Below are 23998 nucleotides of genomic sequence, written 5' to 3' on the forward strand. Positions count from 1 at the left end.
ATTTTTCTAGCTATGTCTCCTAAGCAAGGACAACAAAAGCCAAAATATACTACTGGGACTATACCAGAATAAAAAGCTTTTGTATAGTAAAGGAAGCCATCTACAAAACAAAAAAGCAACCTACTGAACCAGAGATGGTATTTGCAAATGATACATCTGGTAAGGGGTTAATATCCAAAATATATAAAAAAAACTTATGCAACTCAACACCAAAAAAAAAAAAAAAAAAATCTGATTTAAAAACGGGCATAAGATCTGAATAGGTCTTTTTCCAAACAGTCATTTTTCCAAAGACCTACATACAGATGGCCAATAGACACATGAAAAGACACTCAACATCACTAATCATCATGGAAATGCAGATCAAAACCACAATAAGATGTCACCTTACAGTTGTCAGAATGGTTAGAAGCAAAATGACAAGAAGTAACAAGTGTTGGTGAAGATTTGGAGAAAAAGGAACCCCCATGCATTGTAAGAATATAAATTGGTGCATTCACTGTTGGAAATCACTACAGAAGTTTGTTAAAAAATTAAAAATATCAATACCATATGATACAGTAATTCCACTACTGAATATTTACCCAGAGAGAATAAAAACACTAATTTGAGAAGATATACATACCACTATGTTTATTACAGCATTATTTATAATAGTCAAAATATGGAAGCAACCAAAGTGTCCACTGATAAATAGATAAAGGAGATGTAAATAAATATTTTCTAATTTATGTAAAAATATATATATCATGGGGGACGCGTGAGTGGCTCAGTTGGTTAAACATCTGCCTTCAGCTCAGGTCATGATCCCAGGGTTCTGGGACCGAGCCCCACATCGGGCTCCCTGCTCAGTGGGGAACCTGCTTCTCCCTCTCCCTTTGCCTGCCGCTCCACCTGCCTGTGTCGCTCTCTCTCACACTCTCTCTGTTAAATAAATAACATCTTTAAAAAAATGAATATATATTCTCAAATGCACATGGAACAGTCACCAGGAGAGATCACATGATAGGACACAAAACAAGTTTCAGCCAGTTTAAGAAGACCAAAATCACATCAACTATCTTTTCCAACCACAATGGTATGAAACTAGAAATCAATGAGAGGAAAGCTGGAAAATCTACAAATAGATATGAAAACTAAAAACACACACTTGCATAACAAGTAAGTCTAAAAAGAAATAAAAAGGAAAATAAAAAAAATCTCAAAACAAGTGATAATGGGAACAACATATCAAAACCTAGAGGATGGGGGCGCCTGGGTGGCTCAGTCGTTAAGCGTCTGCCTTCGGCTCAGGTCATGATCCCAGGGTCCTGGGATCGAGCCCCGCATCGGGCTCCCTGCTCGGCGGGAAGCCTGCTTCTCCCTCTCCCACTCCCCCTGCTTGTGTTCCCTCTCTCACTGTGTCTCTCTCTGTCAAATAAATAAATAAAATCTTTAAAAAAAAAAAAAAACCTAGAGGATGATGCAAAAGCAGAGAAGTTTATAGAAATGAATGCATGTATTAAGAAATTAGAAAGATCTTGGAGAGTCATGTCACCAAGATTGGTGAAAAAGTCATCCCTGACTCCTCTCCCCCTCACAAGAAGAACTAACAACTATTCATAAACAAGACACCACTGAGACAGTTTGAAAAAATGGAAGTCAAGCTGAAGCACCCTCAGAGACCAATGAAGACTACATTAGAGGGGTAGGAGGAATACCTACATGCTGACTGTATTGCCCCTCCCCCAGGCCAGTGCAGCAGCATGCCAAGAGATGTCCCCTAAGCCTACAGTTCCTCCAGTGGGAAAAGAAAGCCCAGGGTGGACTTACAGCTCCCCGAGAATTATAGGCCACTTCATGGGAGCCCCAACTCCAGCATCACTCCACAAAAATTTCAGGGGTATCTGCAGAGCTTGACCACTGGCAATCTGATTGTGATGGAGAAAGAGGGAGAAGCTTGCAACAACCAGCACTTGGATCTTGGCAAAGTGAGTTCCTACCTGTGGCACAGAAGTAGTCCCAACCAGTTTTGATCATCTACAGAACCAAGATGGTGATGCTGTCTGTTCAAAGAACTCAGTAGGATGCAAGTCTGCCTGATTTGGATGCTCAAAGAGCTTTGCCAGGCCTAGATACTGGTCTGTCCCTGACCATTCAGGAAAGCTGAGTCAAAGGCTGGTCCATTGCTAAGTATAGCTCCCAGGTCCACCTGACCAAAAAGGTTGGCAAGAACACCTGAAAGCTGCAAAGCCCAGTAAGGCTGAAGCATAGAATGTGTCAGGCAGGAATTATAGTTGGCAGAGTAAAGCCAGTAATTCTATTCAGCCAGGGAACTTAGGGTCCCGGTCAGCTTTAGTCAAAACCACAAACCAAGAGCCTTATCACCTTGAAGCAATTTATCCCACTTTCTCAGAAAGGGAAACTAATTCATAACCCTGCCCATTGCTGAATACAGCCTTCAGCTCTCCTCATCAGACAACCTCACCAGAGCAAATGGGAAGCTGTGTAGCCCATTCAACACAGAAAGTACAGCCAATGGCTTTCTCTGTCTGCAGAACAAAACCAGTGCCCTTGTATGGCTAAGGAATTCAGTGCACAGTCTTGCCTTATTTGGGTCTCCGACTAATGAGCCATGCAGACCCTGAGCCCCATCCTGCTGCCCTGCCAGGATAGGGAAGCTAAATCATAGCCCCACCTGCTGTTGAGTATAATAATTGTTCCCAACAACCTAGTAAGTGTGGCCAGAGAACCCAAGCAACTGCAGGGTAGATCCTACAGCCTTGCTTGGGCAGGGAACAAAGCTAGCAGTCCTGCCCAACAGTTCTCAGTTGGTGGCACCCTCTTAGAGCTCGGGCAGTGGCCTGGCCCCAAAATAGACCCTGATACTAGGCCCCACGTGTCCAAGGATGTTACAAGCAGACATGTCCAGAAAATGAAATTCAGCTGAACAGTGTAGAATTGTCTTTCCAGAGTGAACATGTAAAGCCTTAATGAGGAGACTGCTGCTTATTCAAATGCACAAATACCAAGGTAAAGACTCAAAGAGAAAAAAAAAAATCAGGGAAACATAAAACCACCAAAAGAAACTAATAAAGCTCTATTAACTCTCAGAAAAAGAAGTTAGAATAATTCTCCTGAAGTTTAGTGAACTACAAGAACACAAACAACTTTAAGGGGCGCCTGGGTGGCTCAGCTGTTAAGCGTCTGTCTGCCTTTGGCTCAGGTCATGATCCCAGAGTCCTGGGATCGATCCCCCCATCGGGCTCCCTGCTAGGCAGGAGGCCTGCTTCTCCCTCTCCTACTCCCCCTGCTTGTGTTCCCTCTCTCGCTGTGTCTCTCTCTGTCAAATAAATAAATAAAATATTTTTTTAAAATTAAATAAAATAAAAAATAAAGATATATATAGAATAAGAATGAAGGGATGGAGGGGTGCCTGGCTAGCTCAGTTAGTGGAGCATGCAACTCCTGATCTTGAGGTTCTAAGTTCCAGCCCCACATTGGGTGTAGAAATTACTTAGCAACAAATTCTTTAAGGGGCACCTGGCTGGCTCAGTCACTAGAACATGTGGCTCTTGATCTTGCAGTCTTGAGTTTGAGCCCCATGTCAGGTATAAAGATTGCTTAAATAAACTTTAAAAAATAGGGGCATCTGGGTCGCTCATCAGGCTCCTTGCTCAGTGGGAAGCCTGCTTCTCCCTCTGCCCGTCACTCCCCCTGCTTGTGCTCTCTCTCTCTGACAAATAAATAAAATCTTTAAAAAAATAAATAAATAAAATAAAGTAAAATAAAATAAAATAAAATAAAAATCCTCTTTATTTTTATCTTTTAACATTTTAAATCTTATGTGTCATGGTGTGGATCTTGGTTTCATCAGGTTTAGGGCTGTCTGTACTTCCTGGACCTGGATATCTGTTTCCTTCCCCACACTGGGGAAATTTTCAGCTATTAACCCTTAAGTTTTCTGCCCCTTTTCTTTTTCTTCTCTGTCCAGTACATTGATGAAGGAAATTGAAGATGACACAAATGAAAATATACATCATTCTCCTGTAGTAGAAGAATTAATATTGTTTAAATGTCCATATTACCCCCAAGCAATCTACAGATTCAATGCAATCCCTATCAAAATACAAATGACATTTTTCACAGGACCAGAATGAATAATTCTAATCCCCAAAAGACACTGAATACTCAAAATAATCTTGAGAAAGTAGAACAAAGCTGAAGGTATCACAACCCCAGATTTCAAGATATACTACAATGCTATCAAAAATAGTAATGAAAACTAGTATGGTACTGCCACACAAAAAAGGACACATAGATTAATGGAACAGGATAAGGAGCCCAGAAACAATCCATGCTTATATGATCTATTAATTTATGACAGAGGAAGCAAAAATATGTAATGGGGAAAAGACAGTCTCTTCAATCAATGATGCTAGGAAAACTGGACAGCTACATGCAAAACAATGAAACTGGGCACTTTCTGAGACCATACACACAAACTCAAAATGAACTGAAGATCTAAATGTAACACTTGAAACCATAAACTTCCTCTAAGAAAACAGGCTCATCTTTTGTACATAAGTCTTAGCAACATTTTTCTGAATCCAGCTCCTCAGGCAAGGGAAACAAAAGCAACAATAAACAATTAGGATTACATCAAACTAAAAAGCTTTTGCACAGAAAACCATAACAAAAAGGCAGCCTACTGAATGGGAGAAGATATTTGCAAATAAAATACCCAATAAGGGGGGGCGCCTGGGTGGCTCAGTCGTTAAGCGTCTGCCTTCGGCTCAGGTCATATCCCAGGGTCCTGGGATCGAGTCCCACATCGGGCTCCCTGCTCGGCGGGAAGCCTGCTTCTCCCTCTCCCACTCCCCCTGCTTGTGTTCCTGCTCTCGCTATCTCTCTCTCTCGGTCAAATAAATAAATAAAATCTTTAAAAAAAAAAAATAAATAAAATAAAATAAAATAAAATACCCAATAAGGGGTTATTATCAAAACTATTAAAACACTCATACAACACACCAATATAAAAATGATATATTTTTTTAATGGGCAGAAGATCTGAACAGACATTTGTCCAAAGAAGACACACTGATGGCCAATAAATACATGAAAAGATGCTCAACATTACTAATTAGGGAAATGCAAATCAAAACCACAATGAGCTATCGCCTCACACCTGTGACAATGGCTAGCATAAGAAAAAACAAGTAGTAAGTGTGGGTGGGAATCTAAGGAAATGGGAGCCTTCACGCGTTGGTGGTGGTAATGTAAACTGGTGCAGCCACTAAGCAAAACAGTAAAGAGTTTCCTCAAAAAATTAAACATAGGAATATGAGGGGTGCCTGGGTGGCTCAGTTGGTTAAGGGTCTGCCTTTGACTCAGGTCATGATCCTGAGGTCCTGGGACCAAGCCCCTCATATGGCTCCCTGCTCGGCAGGGAGCCTGCTTCTCCCTCTCCTTCTGTCCTCCCCCCCACCAACTCATGTTCTCTCTCAAGTAAATAAATTAAAAAATAAAATCTTTTAAAAAAAGAACTATGATCCAGCAATTCCACTAATAGGTATTTACCCAAAGAAAATGAAAACACTAATTTGAAAAGATATACTCATCCCTATGCTTACTGAAGCAATATTTTATTATTTTTTTTTATTCCTCTCCTTTATTTTCTGCTTTGAAAGAGATTTTGAGGGAGGGATTTATGTACCCTTGTAACAAGTCTTTAAAAGATACACCACTGGTTAGATCCTAGACAGACATTGAAAATGGCTTCTGAGTAAAGCAGATTGTGGGTGGATCTCATCCAATCAGCTGAAGGCCTAAATACGAAGAAAAGGGTGACCCCCTCCCTCCTTGCAAGTAACAGGAAACTTCTCCTGCCTGACTTGTATTTGAGCTTTTCTCACCTTTGGACTTGACCTGAAACAGCTCTTCTTGGGTCTCAAGCCTGCTGGTTTTTTGGACTAGAACTAAACCATCAGCTTCCCTGGTTTCCAGTTTGCCTACTGCAGACCTTGGGACTTACTAGCCTCTATAATTGTGTGAGCCAAGTCCTTACTATAAATCCCTTTCATGCTGTTATGGAAGCGGACAAGTCCCAATCTATATATCCTCATCTATATATTTACATATCTCAACCTATATATGGATATCCATCCTATGTAGATATACAAATGTCCATCCTATTGCTTCTATTTCTCTGGAGAACCCTAATACATGCTCTAATAAATTAGTTGCATGAAAAGAATAGCTTGCCCTCTGACTGTGGAGGGAAAAATGTACTCCCATTTTACATTTACATTTTGCCCTGGTCACACATCACTTTTCTTACAGTAATATTTTAGTATCCCAGAGATTTTATTCTTTTTAAAATTTATTTATTTAAATTCAACTAATCAACATATAGCGTATCAGAGGTAGAGTTCAGTGATTCATCAGCTGCACGCAACACCCAGTGCTCATTACATCACATGCCCTCCTCAATGCCCATCACCCAGTTACCCCATCCTCCACCCACCTCCCCTCCAGCAACCCTCAGTTTGTTTCCTATAGTTAAGAGTCTCTTATGGCTTGTCTCCCTCTCTGATTTCATCTTATTTTTCCCTCCCTTCCCCTTTGATCCTCTGTTCCGTTTCTTAATTTCCACATATAAGTGAAATCATATGGTAAATGTCTTTCTCTGATTGACTTATTTTGCTTAGTATAGTTCCCTCTAGTTCCATCCACTTCATTGCAAATGTAAGATTTCTTTTTTTGATGGCTGAGTAATATTCCATTGTATATATAAAAAATATGGAACGCTTCACAAATTTGGATGTCATCCTTGCGCAGGGGCCATGCTAATCTTCTCTGTGTCATTCCAATTGTAGCATATGTGTTGCCAAAGCGAGCACAAAGCAGTATTTTAAATACCAAGATATGGAAGTAACCTAAGGGTCATCAATAAATGAATGCAGGTGTCCCTGACTGGCTCAGTCAGTACGGCATGCAACTCTATCTTGGGATTGTGAGTTCAAGCCCCAAGTTGGGAATAGAGCATACTTTAAAAATTTTTTTAAAAGATGAATGCATAAAGAAAATGTACTCAACCACAAAAAATAATGAAAGCTTGCCATTTGTGACAACATGGATGGATCTAGTGGGTATCATCCTAAGTGAAATAAGAGAAAAACATCTTATGATTTCACCTATGTATGGAATCTAAAACAAGCAAGCAAAAAACACCAGACAAATACAAAAAAACAAACAAACAGGTGATAACTAGAAGCAAGGATGGGGTGGGGGGGATGGATCCAATAGGTAAAGGGTACAAACTTCATGTTATAAAGTAAGTCACAGAGATGAAAATTACAGCATAATATAGTCAATAATATTGTAATAATTTTATATGGTGACAGATGGTAACTACACCTATCGTGGTGAGCATTGTTTAATATGTAGAATTGTTAAATCCCTACACTGTATGCCTGAAACTAACTTTGTCAACTAAAATTTTTTTTAAAGCAGTTCAAAAAGAGAAATGTATAGCAATAAACACCTGCATTAAGAAACAAAGATTTCACCATCTAAATTTACACCTTAAGGACTTAAAAAAAGAACCAACTAACCCCAAAGTTGAAGAAGGAAAGAAACAATACAGATTAGAGCAGAAATAGAGAATAGGAAAATAGAAAAAATTAACAACTAGGAGTTGGTCCTTTGAAGTGATAAAATTACACTTTTATCTAGATAAACAAGGAAAAAAGAGAACCAAAATTAACAAAACAAAATCATAAAAGAAAAAGGAAACATCATAATTGATAATACAGAAATATAAATTATTATAGTAAGTTACTATGAACAACTATATACCAAACTGGAAAATCTGGAAGAAATGGAAAAATCCCTAGGAATATACAACATACCAAAAATGAATCCAGAAGAAATAGAAAAGCTAAACAGACAAAACACTAGTAAGGAGATTCAGTCATTAATCAAAAATTGCCCAAAGAAGAACCCAGGACCAGATGGATTCACTGGTGAATTTTACCAATCATTTGAAGAGGAATAATGCCAATACTCCTCCAACACTCCCCCCCCGACCCAAAAAAAAAAAAAATCAAAAAGGAGGGAACATTTCCAAACTTTTTTTTTTTTTAAGATCAGCATCACTCTGATACCAAAGCCAAGAAAGCATACTACCAGAAAAGTAAACTACAGGTCAATATCCCTGATGAATAGAGATATGAAAATTCTCAAGAAAATACTAGCAAACTGAATTCAGCAGTACATTAAAAGGTTCATTCACCATGATCAAGTGGGATTTACTTTGGAATTCAAGGATGTTCACCATACACAAAAATCAATGTTATAGATCACATTAATAGAATGAAAGGAAAAAAATCATGTGATCATTTAAATAGACAACTGAAAATGTGTATGACAAAATTCTATACACTTCCATGACAAAAATTCTTTTTTTTAAAAAAGATTTTATTTATTTATTTGACAGAGAAAGACACAGCAAGCGAGGGAACACAAGCAGGGGGAGTGGGAGAGGGAGAAGCAGGCTTCCCGCGGAGCAGGGAGCCCGATGCGGGGCTCGATCCCAGGACCCTGGGATCATGACCTGAGCCGAAGGCAGACGCTTAACGACTGAGCCACCCGGGCGCCCCCATGACAAAAATTCTTAAGTACAGAAGGAATGTACGTCAACATAATAAAGGCCATGTATGACAAGCTTAGAGCTAACATCATATTCTATAATGAAAGGTTGAAAGCTATTCTTCTAAGACCAAGAACACAGTGAAAGGTGTCCACTCTCACAACTCCTTATCAACCTAGTACTGGAAGTCCTACTCAGAGCAATCAGGCAAGAAAAAAGAAATTAAAGACATCAGAATTGGAAAGGATGAAGTAAAAGCATCTATTTGCAGATAACAAAATTTTATATATAGAAAATCCTAAAGACTTTACAAAAAAACTATTAGATCTCACGAATGAATTTAATAAAGTTGAAGGACACAAAATTAATACACAAAAATCAGTAGCATTTCTGTGCATTAACAACAAATTATTCGAAAAAGAACATGATACCACTTACAAGAGCATCAAAAAGCATAAAATACCTAGGGATAAATTTAACTACAGAGCTAAAATATCTCTACTCTGAGAACTACAAGAGAGCAATAAATCAAAGAACACTGAGTGAAGTGTAGGGGGCAGAGTAGGAAGATCCTGAATGCACTTCCTCCCATGGACATGGCAGGGCTCCAACTACTTACAGAGAAACATTATCTGAGATCAACCTGAAGAATAGCAAAACAGATTTGCCATTTTGTAAAATGTAAAAATGTAAATGTAAAAGTACAAAGAAAAAGCCATATTGAGCAGGACAGGATGGGAAGAGACACATCTGGTTGGGAACAAAAAGTGCACAGGGCAAGCCACAAGCAGGAGGAATATGGTAGGTCTGGAGCTCCTCCCTGAGGAATGAGGGACTCAAGCCCATGCCGGGCATTACCCACTGTGAGGATCCACACCCATAACATCTAGCTTTGAAAATCAGCAGAGCTTACCTCTGGGAGAGCTGAAAAGCTATAGGAAACCGCACTACACTCTTAAAGGGACAGCACACTGTATCACTCAGTACAGAGGCAGCAATTCAAAAAGCACCTGGGCCATACAAGTAGGAAATGTATTGACTAATTTGGGGGCATGTGCCGGAGGGGCAGGGATCTATAGGAACTTTCTCTGAAAGTAGAAGTGCTACCAGGGGTCACCTTTCTTGCCCTCCTTTAGCCAAGCTGGCTTCACACTGGTTTTTGCCAGTTCTGTCCCTTTCCATCTACCTTTCTAGCACCCTTGCTCTGCCCCGGTGTTCCTTGCCCCACCCAACGCACCTACCCTCGCAGCTACCCCTCGAAAGCAGTTCACACCCTGGCATACATAGTGGGAAGCCTCAGTTAGACTGGCAACCCTCCAATGTGACTCCTTCCCTGGGGAGGGGAGGAACCAGGCCTGCCGCCTGTATGCCTACAACAGTCATGAGTGGGCCTCCCAGACAGCCTCACCCAGGGCTAACCCCACTCCCCAGTACACTCACAGCAGACACAGCCCAGTGACAAAAGGAGGGTCCATACAGCACACACACAGGACAGTCCTGGAGTGCCCAGTTCAAGTGACCAGAGGGGTTGTGATTTTGGACCCCACAGGATGCCTTCTATGTAAGGTCACTAGCTTCCAGGCCAGATGACAGGGGCGCCTGGGTGGCTCAGTTGGTTAAGCGTCTGCCTTTGGCTCAGGTCATGATCCTAGGGTCCTGGGATCTGGGATCGAGCCCCACATTGGGCTTTCTGCTCAATGGGGAGCCTGTTTCTCCCTCTCCCTCTCTCTCTGCCTGCGCTCTCTCTGTCAAATAAATAAATAAAATATAAAAAGAAAAAAAAACAAAACATGACAGAGCTACCTAAGTAATACCTAGAATAGAAAGTAATACAGTCATACAAAATGAAGAGACAGTGGAATATGTTCCAAATGAAAGCCTAAAACAAAACCTCAGAAAAAGAACTAATCAAAATGGAGATAAGCAATATACCTGATAAAAATTTCAAGATAATGATCATAAAAATACTCATCAAACTAGGGAGAAGAGTGGATGAACTGAGTTCAACAAAAACAAAGTATTTTTAAAATTAAACAACAGGGGTGCCTGGCTGGCTCAGTCCATACAGCATGCAACTCTGGATCTCAGAGTTCAAAGTTCAAGCCCCATGTTGGGTGGAGAGATTACTTAAACAGTTTAAAATCTTAATAAAAGTTTAAAATTAAACAATATAAAAATCATAAGAGCCAATCAATCAACTACATTTATTGTGGTAAGAATTGCATAATGTATAGAATTGTCAAATCACTGTGTTGTGCACCTAAAACTAATTTAACACTGAATAACAAATACACTCCCCCCCAAAATAATTTTTAAGTAGGCTTCACACCCAGTGTAGAGGCCAATGTGGAGCTTGAACTCACAACCCTGAGATCAAGACCTGAGCAGAGATCAAGAGTCAGACACTTGACCAGCCACTGAGGTGCCCCCACAAAAAAATTTTTTAAGAACAAAAGGTGAAGAATACAGTAACTGAAATGAAAAATATGCTAAAGGATATCAACACCAGAGGATTCAGAAAAACAGATCAGGGATATGGGATGTATTAGTGGAAATCATCTAAACTGAACAACAAAGAGAAAAGAAAAACATTTTAAAGGAGGATAGGTTAAAGGACCTCTGGGACAATATCAAACATACTAATATTTGCATTTTGGGGGTCCTAGAAAGAGAAGAGGGAACAAAAGAGGCAGAAAATTTATTTAAAGAAATAATGGCTGAAAACTTTTCTAACCTGGGGAAGGAAACAGACATCTAGATACAGGAATCACAGGGAGCCCCAAAGATAAATCCAAAGGGGTCCACACCAAGACACAAAATAATTAAAGCAGCAAAAATATAAGATAAAGAATCTTAAAACCAGCAAGAGGGGTAGCAATTCTTACATCAGACAAATTAGATTTTAAGCTAAAGACTGTAGTTAGAGACACAGAAGGACACTACATCATTCTCAAAGGGTCTATCCAACAAGAAGATCTAACAATTGTAAATATCTACACCCCCAACATTGGAGCAGCGAACTACATAAGCCAACTGTTAACCAAAATAAAGAGTCATATTGATAATAATACGTTAATTGTAGGAGACCTCAATACTCCACTCTCAGCAATAGACAGATCATCTAAGCAGAAAATCAACAAAGAAACGAGCTTTGAATGACACACTGGACCAGATGGACCTCATAGATATATATACAGAACATTCCACCCTATAACAACAGAACACTCATTCTTCTCAAGCACACATGGAACTTTCTCCAGAATAGACCACATACTGGATCACAAATCAGGTCTCAACCGAAACCAAAAGACTGAGATTATTCCCTGCATATTCTCAGACCATAATGCTTTATTTTTTTTTTAAGATTTTATTTATTTATTTGAGAGAGAGAGAGAGAATTAGAGAGAGAGAGCACATGAGAGGGGGGAGGGTCAGAGGGAGAAGCAGACTCCCCCGTGAGCAGGGAGCCTGATGCAGCACTCGATCCTGGCACTCCAGGATCATGACCTGAGCCGAAGGCAGTCCCTTAACCAACTGAGCCACACAGGCACCCCAGACCATAATGCTTTAAAACTGGAACTCAATCACAAGAAAAAATTTGGAAGAAATTCAAACACTTGGAAGCTAAAGAACACTCTGCTCAAGAATGTTTGGGTCAAACAGGAAATCAAAGAAGAACTTAAACAATTCATGGAAACCAATGAGAATGAAAACACATCAGTCCAAAACCTATGGGATACTGCAAAGGCGGTCCTAAGGGGGAAATACATAGCCATCCAAGCCTCACTCAAAAACAGAAAAATCCTGAATTCACCAACTAACTCTACACCTGAAAGAACTAGAGAAAAAGCAACAAACGATGCCTAAGCCACACATTAGAAGAGAAATAATTAAGATTAGAGCAGAGATCAATGAATTAGAAACCAGAAACACAGTAGCTCAGATCAACGAAACTAGAAGTTGGTTCTTTGAAAGAATTAATAAGATCGGTAAACCACTGGCCAGACTTACCCAAAAGAAAAGAGAAAGGACCCAAATTAATAACATTATGAATGAAAGGGGAGAGATCACGACTAACACCAAGGAAATAGAAACAATTATTAGAAATTATTATCAACAACTATATGCCAATAAATTAAGCAATCTGGAAGAAATGGATGTCTTCCTGGAAACCTATAAACTACCATGACTGAAACAGGGAGAAATTGACAACTTGAATAGGCCAATAACCAGTAACCAGATTAAAGCAGTGATCAAAAACCTCCCAAAAACAAGAGTCCAGGGCCTGATGGATTCCCTGGGGAATTCTACCAAACATTCAAAGAAGAAATAATACCTATCCTCCTGACGCTGTTTCAAAAAGTAGAAACAGAAGGAAAGCTTCCAGACTCATTCCATGAGGCCAACATTACCTTAATCCCCAAACCAGGCAAAGACCCCATCAAAAAGGAGAATTTCAGACTAATATTGCTGATGAATATGGATTCCAAAATTCTCAATAAAATCCTAGCTAATAGGATCCAACAATACATTAAAAGGATCATCCACCACGACCAAGTGGGATTTATCCCCAGGATGCAAGTGTGGTTCAACATTTGCAAATCAATCAATGTGATAGAACACATTAATAAGAGGAGAGAGAAGAACCATATGGTCCTCTCAATTGATGCAGAAAAAGCATTTGACAAAATACAGCATCCTTTCCTGATTAAAACCCTTCAGAGTATAGGGATAGAAGAAACATTCCTCAAGTTCATAAAATCCATCTATGAAAAACACACAGTGAATATCATCCTCAATGGGGAAAAGATGAGAGCCTTTCCCTTAAGATCAGGAACATGTCAAGGATGCCCACTCTCACCGCTACTGTTCAACATAGTACTAGAAGTCTTAGCAACAGCAATCAGACAACAAAAAGAAATAAAAGGTACTCAAATTGGCAAAGAAGAAGTCAAACTCTCTCTCTTCGCAGATGACATGATACTTTATGTGGAAATCCAAAAGACTCCACCCCAAAATTACCAGAACTCATACACCAGCAATTCAGTAATGTGGCAGGATACAAAATCAATGCACAGAAATCAGTTGCTTTCTTATACACTAACAATGCAACTGTAGAAAGAGAAATTAGAGAATCGATTCCATTTACAATAGCACCAAAAACCGTAAGATACCTCGGAATAAACCTACCCAAAGAGGTAAAGGATCTATACTCTAGGAACTACAGAACACTCATGAAAGAAATTGTAGAAGACACAAAAAGATGGAAAAACATTCCATGCTCATGGATTGGAAGAATAAACATTGTTAAAATGTCTATGCTACCCAGAGCAATCTATACCTTCAATGCCATCCCGATCAAAATTCCAATGACATTTTTCAAAGTGCTGGAACAAACAGTCCTACAATTTGTATGGAATCAGAAAAGACCCTGAATTGCCAAGGAAATGTTGAAAAAGAAAAACAAAGCTGGGGGCATCACGTTGCCTGATTTCAAGCTATATTACAAAGCACTGATCACCAAGACAGCATGGTACTGGTACAAAAACAGACATATAGACCAATGGAACAGAACAGAGAGCCCAGATATGGACCCTCAACTCTATGGTCAAATAATCTTCGACAAAGCAGGAAAAAATATGCAATGGAAAAAAGACAAATCTCAGGGCACCTGGGTGGCTCAGTCGTTAAGTGTCTGCCTTCAGCTCAGGTCATGATCCAAGGGTCCTGGGATCGAGCCCTGCATCGGGCTCCCTGTTCCGCAGAGAGCCTGCTTCTCCCTCTCCCACTCCCCCTGCCTGTGTTCCCTCTCTCACTGTGTCTCTCTCTGTCAAATAAATAAATAAAATTTTTTAAAAAAAAAGAAAAAAGACAGTCTCTTCAATAAATGTTGCTGGGAAAATTGGACAGCTATATATGGAAGAATGAAACTCGACCATTCTCTAACACCATACACAAAGATAAACTCAAAATGGATGAAAGACCTCAATGTGAGATAGGCAATAACCTCTTCAACATCAGCCACAGCAACTTCTTTCAAGATACATCTCCAAAGGCTAGTGAAACAAAAGTAAAAATGAACTTTTGGGACTTCATCAAGATAAAAAGCTTTTGCACAGCAAAGGAAACAGTCAACAAAACAAAGAGACAACCCACAGAATGGGAGCAGATATTTGCAAATGACACTATGGTCAAAGGGCTGATTTCCAAGATCTATAAAGAACTTGTCAAACTCAACACCCAAAAAACAAATAATCAAGTCAAAAAATGGGCAGAAGACATGAACAGACATTTCTCCAAAGAAGACATACAAATGGCTAACAGACACATGAAAAAATGTTCATCATCATTAGCCATCAGAGAAATTCAAATCAAAACCACACTGAGATACCACCTTACACCAGTTAGAATGGCAAAAATGGACAAGGCAAGAAACAACAAATATTGGAGAGGTTGTGGAGAAAGGGGAATCCTCTTACACTGTTGGTGGGAATGCAAGCTGGTACAGCCACTTTGGAAAACAGTATGGAGGTGCCTCAAAAAATTAAAAATAGAGCTACCCTATGACCCAGCAATTGCACTCCTGGGTATTTTGAGAGTGTGCATGTGCACAAGTAGGGGAGAGGGGTGGTATGGCAGAGCTGAAGTGGGTGTGGGCTGGGGTGGTCCTAAGGCTCTCCATGCAGAGGATGCCCTGGCCAAACACCTGAAGCTGAAGTTTGCAAGCCAGGGGGTCCTGTAGAGAGGGTACCAAATTTTTTTTAAAAATCACAGATGTAGGAAAAGAAGGGCCATATACACCCCAATGTTCATAGCAGCCATGTCCGCAATAGCCAAACTGTAGAAAGAGCTGAGATGCCCTTCAACAGATGAATGGATAGAGATGATGTGGTCCATATATACAATGGAATAGTACTCAGCCATCAGAACGGATGAATACCCAACTTTTACATCAACATGGATGGGACTGGAGGAGCTTATGCTAAGTGAAATAAGTCAAGCAGAGAAAGTCAATTATCATATGGTTTCACTTATTTGTGGAACATAAGGAATAGCATGGAGACATTAGGAGAAGGAAGGGAAAAATGAAGGGGGGGGAATCGGAGGGGGAGACAAACCATGAGAGACTATGGACTCCGAGAAACAAACTGAGGGTTTTAGAGGGGAGGGGGGTGGGGGGATGGGTTAGCCTGGTGATGGGAATTAAAGAGGGCACGTACTGAATGGAGTACTGGGTGTTACATTGCAAACAGACCTAAATGCTCATAGTGATTGAAAGTGAAGGGACAGAAAAAAATATTCCATGCAAATGGAAATGAAGAAAATACTTCAGTGGCAGAATTTTTATCAGACAAAACAGACTTAAAAACAGATTGTAACAAGAGACTAAAAAAAGTGCATTACATAGCTTGCACCCACTTCAGCTTCAGCTGTCCTGCCAGCTGTCGCTCCGTGCAGAGAGCCCTAGGACCCCCCACACACACCTTGTACCCACTTCAGCTACAGCTGTTTTGCCAGGGTGCCCTCTCTACAGAGAGCTCTCTACAGGGTACCCTCTCTACAGGACCCCCTGGCTTGCAAACTTCAGCTTCAGGTGTTTGGCCAGGGCATCCTCTGCATGGAGAGCCTTAGGACCACCCCAGCCCACACCCACTTCAGCTCTGCCATCCCACCCCTCCCCCCTACTTGTGCACATGCACACTCTCAAATAGATAAAATCTTTCATAAATAAATAAATAAGTTATTTAGTTAGTTTAGGAGAAGTAGCAGTCCCACCTAATTCATAGAAATAAACACAGAAAGTCAAGCAAAATGGGGAGATAGAGGGATATGCTCCAAATTAAAGAACAAGACAAAACCTCAGAAAAAGAACTAAATGAAACAGAAATAAGCAATATGCCTAACCAAGAGTTTATTTTTATTTTTATTATTTTTATTTGTTTTTTAAGATTTTATTTATTTGACAGAGAGAGACACAGCAAAAGAGGGAACACAAGCAGGGGGAGTGGGAGAGGGAGAACTAGGCCCCCTGCTAAGCAGAGAACCCAATGCAGGGCTCAATCCCAGGACCCTCGGATCATGACCTGAGCCGAAGGCAGACGCTTAACTGACTGAGCCACCCAGACGCCCCTATTTTTATTTTTTTAAAGATTTTACTTATTTATTTGACAGAGAGAGAGCACAAGCAGGGGGAGCAGCCAAGGGAGAAGGAGAAGCAGGCTCCCCACTGAGCAGGGAGCCCGATGTGGGACTCGGTCCCAGGACCCCAGGATCATGACCTGAGCCGAAGGCAGATGCTTAACCAACTGAGCCACCAAGGAACCCCTAGTCAAGAGTTTAAAGTAATGATCATTAAGATATTCACCAGACTGGAGAGAAGAATTGAAAAACTCAGTGAGAACTTCAACAAAGAGATAGAAAATAAGGAAAGGACCAATCAGAGTTGAAGAATACAGTAACTAAAATGAAAAATACACTAAAGGAAACCACTAGATTAGCAAATGCAGAACAACAGATCAACATTCTCGAACACAGGGTATGGAAAGCACCCAAGGTGAACAGAAAGAAGAAAAAAGAATTTTAAAAAATGAGAAGAGGCTAAGTGATCTGCTGGACACCACCAAGCATCGCATTATAGAAGTCCCAGAAGGACAAGAGAGAGCAAAAGGAGCAGAAAACTTATTTGAAGAAATAATCGATGAAAGCTCCCTAACCCTCAGAAGGAAACAGACATCCAATTTCAGGAAGCACAAAGAATTCCAAACAAGATGAATCTAAGGAGGTCCACACCACAGCACATAGTAATTAAAATGTCAAAGTTTATGCTAAGTGAAGTTAGAGAAAGACAAATACTGTATGATTTCACTTATAATGTGGAATTTCAAACACAAAACAAATGAGTAAACAAAAAACAGAAGCAGGGCGCCTGCGTGGCTCAGACGGTTAAGCGTCTGCCTTCAGCTCAGGTCATGATCCCGGGGTCCTGGGATCGAGTCCCACATCGGGCTCCCTGTTCGGCTGGAAGCCTGCTTCTCTCTCTGCCTCTTCCTGCCGCTCCCCCTGCTTGTGCTTTCTCTCTCTCTAATAAAAAATAAAAAATCTAAAACAAAAACAAAAAGCAGAAGCAGACCCATAAATCCAGAGAACAAATTGATGGTTGCCAGAGAGGAGGAGGTATGGGGGGGATGAGCAAAATGGATGCAGAAGAGTGGGAGATACAGGCTTCCCATTATGAGATGATAAAGTCGAGGGGATAAAAAGTACAGTATAGGGAATAAATCAGCAGTATGGTAACAGCATTGTGTGGTGACAGACGGTAGCCACACTTGTGGGGAGTACAGCATAATATATGGAATTCAGCATATGTTGGATCACCACGTTGTACACTTGAAACTAATGGGATATTGTATCAACTCTACTTCCATTAAAAAGGGGCATTACATAACGATAAAGGGATCAATCCAACAAGAAAATGTAATGATTTTAAATATCTATGTACCCAACATAGGAGCACTGAAATATATAAAGCAAAGATTAATAGACATAAAGGAAGAAAATGGCAGTAATACAAGAATAGTAGGGAACTTTAACACCCCGCTTACATGAATGGATAGATCATCCCGACAGAAAACCAATTAGGAAACAGCGGCTTTGAATAACACATGAGACCAAATGGACTTAACAGATACACACAGAACATTTCATCTAAAAGAAGCACAATACACATTCAAGTACACAGGGAACAATCTCCAGAATGAATCACCTTAGGCCATAAAATAAGTCTCAATAAATTTAAGATTGAAATCCTGTCAGGCGCCTGGGTGGCTCAGATGGTTAAGCATCTGCCTTCGGCTCAGGTCATGATCCCGGGGTCCTGGAATCGAGTCCCGCATCGGGCTCCCTGCTCGGCGGGGAGCCTGCTTCTCTCTGCCTCTGCCTCTGTCTCTCATGAATAAATAAAATCTTTAAAAAAAAAAAAAAAGATTGAAATCCTCTCAAGCATCTTTTCAGCCAGTGTAAAACTAGAAATCAGTTACAAAAAACAAAACTATAAAACACAAACACATGGAGGTTAAGCAGTGTGTACTGAACAATATTCGAGTGTCAACCAAGAAATCAGAGAGGAAATCAAAAAATACTTTGATATGAATGAAAATGGAAACAATATTCCAAAATCTTTGGGACACAACAAAAACAGTTCTAAGAGGAAAATGTAGGGGTCAAGAGCAGTTGGCACCAAAATGTGCCACTTTGGCATACTGATCGTTTTAAATAAATTTACTTAAGAAACAACCCATACGGGGCACCTGGGTGGCTCAGTTGGTTAAGCGACTGCCTTCGGCTCAGGTCATGATCCTGGAGTCCCGGGATCGAGTCCCGCATCGGGCTCCCTGCTCGGCAGGGAGTCTGCTTCTCCCTCTGACCCTCCCCCTTCTCATGCTCTCTCTCTCAAATAAATAAATAAAATCTTTAAAAAAAAAAAAAAGAAAAAGAAACAACCCATACGAACACACTCAGACACTCCTCTGTCCACCCCAAGGCAGGAAACTAATCACCCATTGAAAAATATCCTCCCTACACACTAAGAAGTAAAAAGACATCCTTATTACCAGAGATGGGGACTTTAAAGCTGAGAAAACTGGCTCAGTTGGTAAAGCATGACACTCTTGGTCTCAGGGTTGTGAGTTCGAAGCCCACATTGGGGATAGAGACTACTTAAAAAAATAAAATCTTAAAAAAAAAATAAAGTTGAGAAAACTGTAAAAACAAATCCTGTTACCTTTTTACTAATCTACTACCTCATGCCAAATTTAGAATTTCTTAGTAATTAAAGCTCCCCAACACCTATTTTCCATATCCCATAAATTCCTCACAAATTTATTGTCTCTTTGTTTAAAACATATATAAACTGCCTGCCTTGGTCATTTCTTTAAGTCAAATTTCGTTATTGGGCCTCGATGTGCACATAATAAATTTTGTTTTTTTCTGTTAACCTGTCTTGTCTGAATTTGATTTTATTCCAGCCAGAAGATCTGGTTAGTAGAAGGAAGGAAAAATAAAGACCAGAGCAGAAACAAATCGAGACTAAAAAACAATAGAAAAAAAAAAATCAATGAAACCAAGACTTGTTCTTTTAAAAGAAAATTGATAGACCTTCAGCCAGACTTCTCAAAAAGAAAGAAAAGAGAAAAAAAGAAAAGAAAAAGAAAAGGACTCATATAAAATCAGATAGGAGGGGCGACTGGGTGGCTCAGTCGTTAAGCATCTGCCTCTGACTCAGGTCATGATCCCAGGGTCCTGCGATTGAGCCCCGCATCGGGCTCCCTGCTCAGTGGGGAGCCTGCTTCTCCTCTCCCACTCCCCCTGCTTGTGTTCCCTCTCTCGCTGTCTCTCTCTCTGTCAAATAAATAAATAAATCTTTAAAAATAAAATAAAATAAAATCAGATAGGAGGGATGCCTGGGTGGCTCAGTCAGTTAAGGGTCTGCTTTCAGCTCAGGTCATGATCCCAGGGTCTCTGCTCAGCAGGGAGCATGCTTCTCCCCCTGCCTGCCCTTCCCCCTGCTTGTGCACTCTCTGACAAATAAATAAAATCTTAAAAAAATAAAAAAAGAGTAAAATGGTATTTACCAGGGAATAGGGGGATAAGACTAATGGTGTTTAAGGTTACAAATTTATAATAAGTACTAAAATAGCTATATTTATTATATGGTTTATTAAACAATATTGTACAGTAAATATGTAATGTGATAAATATCATCACAACGATAACCATATAGATGTATCAAAGTAAGAGGACAAAAAGTACACCTTCAATTTATTCCATGTTAAATGTCAAATTTATCGATTGAAAAGAAGAAAGAAAAATACTAGTACAATGGTGTAGTAAAGACTCAGGACATTTCATAAAACTGTTTAGATCAATAATCATTATTTTGCACCTTAACAAAATGCATTATATGTAATTTTAAAAGATAATTCGAAATACATTAATTTTACATAAAAATGTGACAGGAGTAAAATATTCTAATGAGTGAAGGTAGGGAAAAAAGGGAACATTCGTGCAGTGATGGTGGAAATGTAAACTGGTACAGTCACAATGAAAAAGAGAATGGAGGTTCTTCAAAAAGTTAAAAATGATCCAAACTATGATCCAGCAAGTCTATTTTGGAGTATTTGCCCAAAGGAAATAAAACCACTATTTCAAAAAGTTAGTGCACCCCCATGTTCACTGCAGTATTATTTACAATAGATAAGACATGGAAACAACCTAACTGTCCATCAATGGATGATGAATAAAGCAAATGTGACATATATATATACACCTGATACACACACATACACAATTATTATTCAGCCATAGAAAGGAAATCCTGCCATTTTCAACAACGTGGATGAAACCCGAAAGCATTATGTTAAGTAAGTCAGACATAGACAAACTGTGTGAGATCACCTCTACATGATCTAAAAAAAAAAAAAAAAAAAAAATCTAACTCACAGATACAGAGAACAGATTGGTGGTTGCCACAGGCTGGGGATGGGACTTGGGCAAAATGGGTGAAGGTGGTCAAAAGGTACAAACTTCCAGTTATAAGATAAATACCATACTGACTACAGTTAACAAGACCGTATTGTATATTTGGAAGCTGCTAAGAGAACAGATCTTAAAAGTTCTAATCAAAAGGGGGAAAAAATGCTAACTATTTGAGGTGATGGATGTTAACTAAACTAATAGTGGTGATCATTTCTCAATATCTACGTGTATCAAATGATTATCCCATATGTCTGAAACACATTCTATGTCAACGATATCTCAATTTTTACAAAACATAAAAAATACGTATTCCCCTTCTTCTGCTTACTTTGGGTTTAATGTGCTCTTCTTTTGGTTTCTTAAGGTGGAAACTAAGGCCATTGATTCTAAATTTTTTTCTCTTCAAATACAGGCATTTAATTCAATAAGTGTCCTCCCAAGTATTATTTTTGTGGCATCCCACAAATTTTGGTAGATCAGGCTTTCATTTTCTTTCTGTTCAAAATATTTTCTAAGTTCCCTTAGGATGCCTTCTTTGATCCATGGGCCATTTAAAAGTGTTTTATGTAGTTTGCAAATATTTGGTAACTAAGAATTTTCCTGTTCTTGGACAAAATTAGATCAGTGGCTGACAGGGACTGAAGCAAGGGGATTCACTACAAAAAAAACTTCCCGCAGTGGATACAAATGTTCTTTAATGTGACGTTGGTTATGCAACTGTACACACTTTTCAAATTTCATTAAATGGAACCCTTAAAAGAAAAAGAATTTTCAAAAAAAAAAAAAAAAAAAAAAAAAAAGAAAAAGAATTTTCCTGTTCTTGAGTTTTCTTTTAATTCCATTGTGATCAGAGAATACACTTTTTAGGACTTAAATCCTTTTAAATTTATTGGCACTTCTTTTATGGCCTCTAACATCTACCTCGGTAGACGTTCCATGTGCTCTCAGGAAGAATGTGTATTCTGTTGGGTGGAGTGTTCAATAAATGTCAACCAGTCTAGTTGTTTATGGCCTTGTTCAGGTCTTCTATATTCTTAATGATTTTCTATTTGTTCTATCAATTATTTAAAAAACATACCATAGGTCGGGGCGCCTGGGTGGCTCAGTCGTTAAGCGTCTGCCTTCGGCTCAGGTCATGATCCCGGGGTGCTGGGATCGAGCCCCACATCGGGCTCTCTGCTCAGCGGGAAGCCTGCTTCTCCCTCTCCCACTCCCCCTGCTTGTGTTCCCTCTCTGGCTGTGTCTCTCTCTGTCAAATAAATAAAATCTTTAAAAAAAAAAAAAACATACCATAGGGATGTATGGGAAGGCAGAGGGTGTAAGTGATGGACCCCTCCTCACTCCCTCAGGCCACCACATCGGAACAGAGTTCCAAACTACCCTTACCAGCGGGTTCTGCACAACAAATTGTCCGGTATCACAAATGCCTAGCTACAGCCACACACATTTTTCCTCCCACTTTCTCTTCATCTTGTCCTTTGTGACAGTTCTGCAAGCCCACGGTTCTGTTCACCCACCCTGGTTCCATCACTTTTAGCTATTGCAAGTGAACCCAACACTTGCCATACAGACTGGAGCCAAACAAAATGGTGAGGAACTCTGGATTGCTTGACTCCAAGTAGGTTCCTCTTGTAAGTGTAAATTCATAACTCAGCAAAAATTGATTAAGCAATTATCTACTGTGTGCAAGACCTAGTTCTGAGTTTATAGTTTAATGTTAAGTGATTAAGAGGGGATTGACTATATATTCAGAGTGTCAGATTGGAGGGGAGAGAGGAAGGAGGAAAGACCTAGGGACAGATAACAAGCCCAACATTTAGAAAAGGGAAACCCACATTCCCTCAAGAAGCACATAGCATTGGGGGGCGGGGGCAACTGCCCCTCTGTGTTTTGGTTCAAGGCAGTTCCCTGGCATATGGGAATTCTAAGGCTTCTCCATAGAATGATCTTAGATTATTGTCACTTTCATCACGGTAAATCAGCTTAAATTCTACCCATTTCTGACTTAGCTCTAGATTATTCAATAGAACAGATATACAAAGAATAATCACTGCTCAATTACCCTTAAAGTATAAGTCCCATGCCTCCAAAGTAGGACAGTTCATTAGAAGCAGTTACGTGTTATTCCATGAGTTCATGTGACATTCGTCACTGAAGTTTAGTTAGAAAAACACAGGGTCCAGACAGAGCAAAGGCTGTATACCAGAAGGGGTCAGAACATCAGTATTTAGCTGTCCCAGAACCAGCACAGAATAATTACACTCTAATTCTCTCTACGTTTTGTTCTGCTTTTCTTCTTCTTCTGGGGAAGCAGGGGCGTCTTTAGCATGACCAAGGGCATGGAGATCCCTTTGCGTCTGCATAAGCCCTTGCTTCTGACTGGAAAAGATGAGTGTGGCAGGACACACTGTGTCCACCACGTCCTGCTGGGAGCTCAGCTACGGAGCCCAACGAGCAGGTGAGAGCCAGCCCAGCTTCCTGTGTGCCCATTAGAAGGCCACCAAGATAATCCCTCTGCCTGAAAATTCACTGGCAGTCACACCAGCTCATTCCCCTTTTGACCATTTACATAGCTGCTTCCAAATGGCTAACAGTACAAGAAGGCTCGTATCATTCAATTCTAACTTCATCTCTATCTGTAAAATATTTTGTGAGAACAATGGAAAGAACTTCACCAGAATTCAAACAAGAACTGCAAATGTCTATCTCCATAGGAATTATTGATGTAATACTGCACGTTCTGGTCTGGAAAGAGTTGCTTATCATAACTGAATTTTGACAAGCCAGCTTCCAGTTTATTTTCCTCCTAGTAGCAGGACAGTGTAGAACAGC

At 39.9% G+C, this 23998-nt stretch overlaps 1 non-coding gene across 1 annotated transcript; it reads right to left on the reverse strand.

The window, feature by feature from the left end:
• Nucleotides 1-6774: 6774 nt before the first annotated feature.
• On the reverse strand, nucleotides 6775-6881 carry LOC118532709 (U6 spliceosomal RNA). Its single transcript, XR_004915865.1, has one exon. It is a non-coding gene; the product is annotated as a U6 spliceosomal RNA (small nuclear RNA).
• Between the last annotated feature and the right edge of the window lie 17117 nt (nucleotides 6882-23998).

Source organism: Halichoerus grypus, chromosome 14, assembly GCF_964656455.1.
Source record: "Halichoerus grypus chromosome 14, mHalGry1.hap1.1, whole genome shotgun sequence".
Lineage (NCBI taxonomy): Eukaryota > Metazoa > Chordata > Mammalia > Carnivora > Phocidae > Halichoerus > Halichoerus grypus.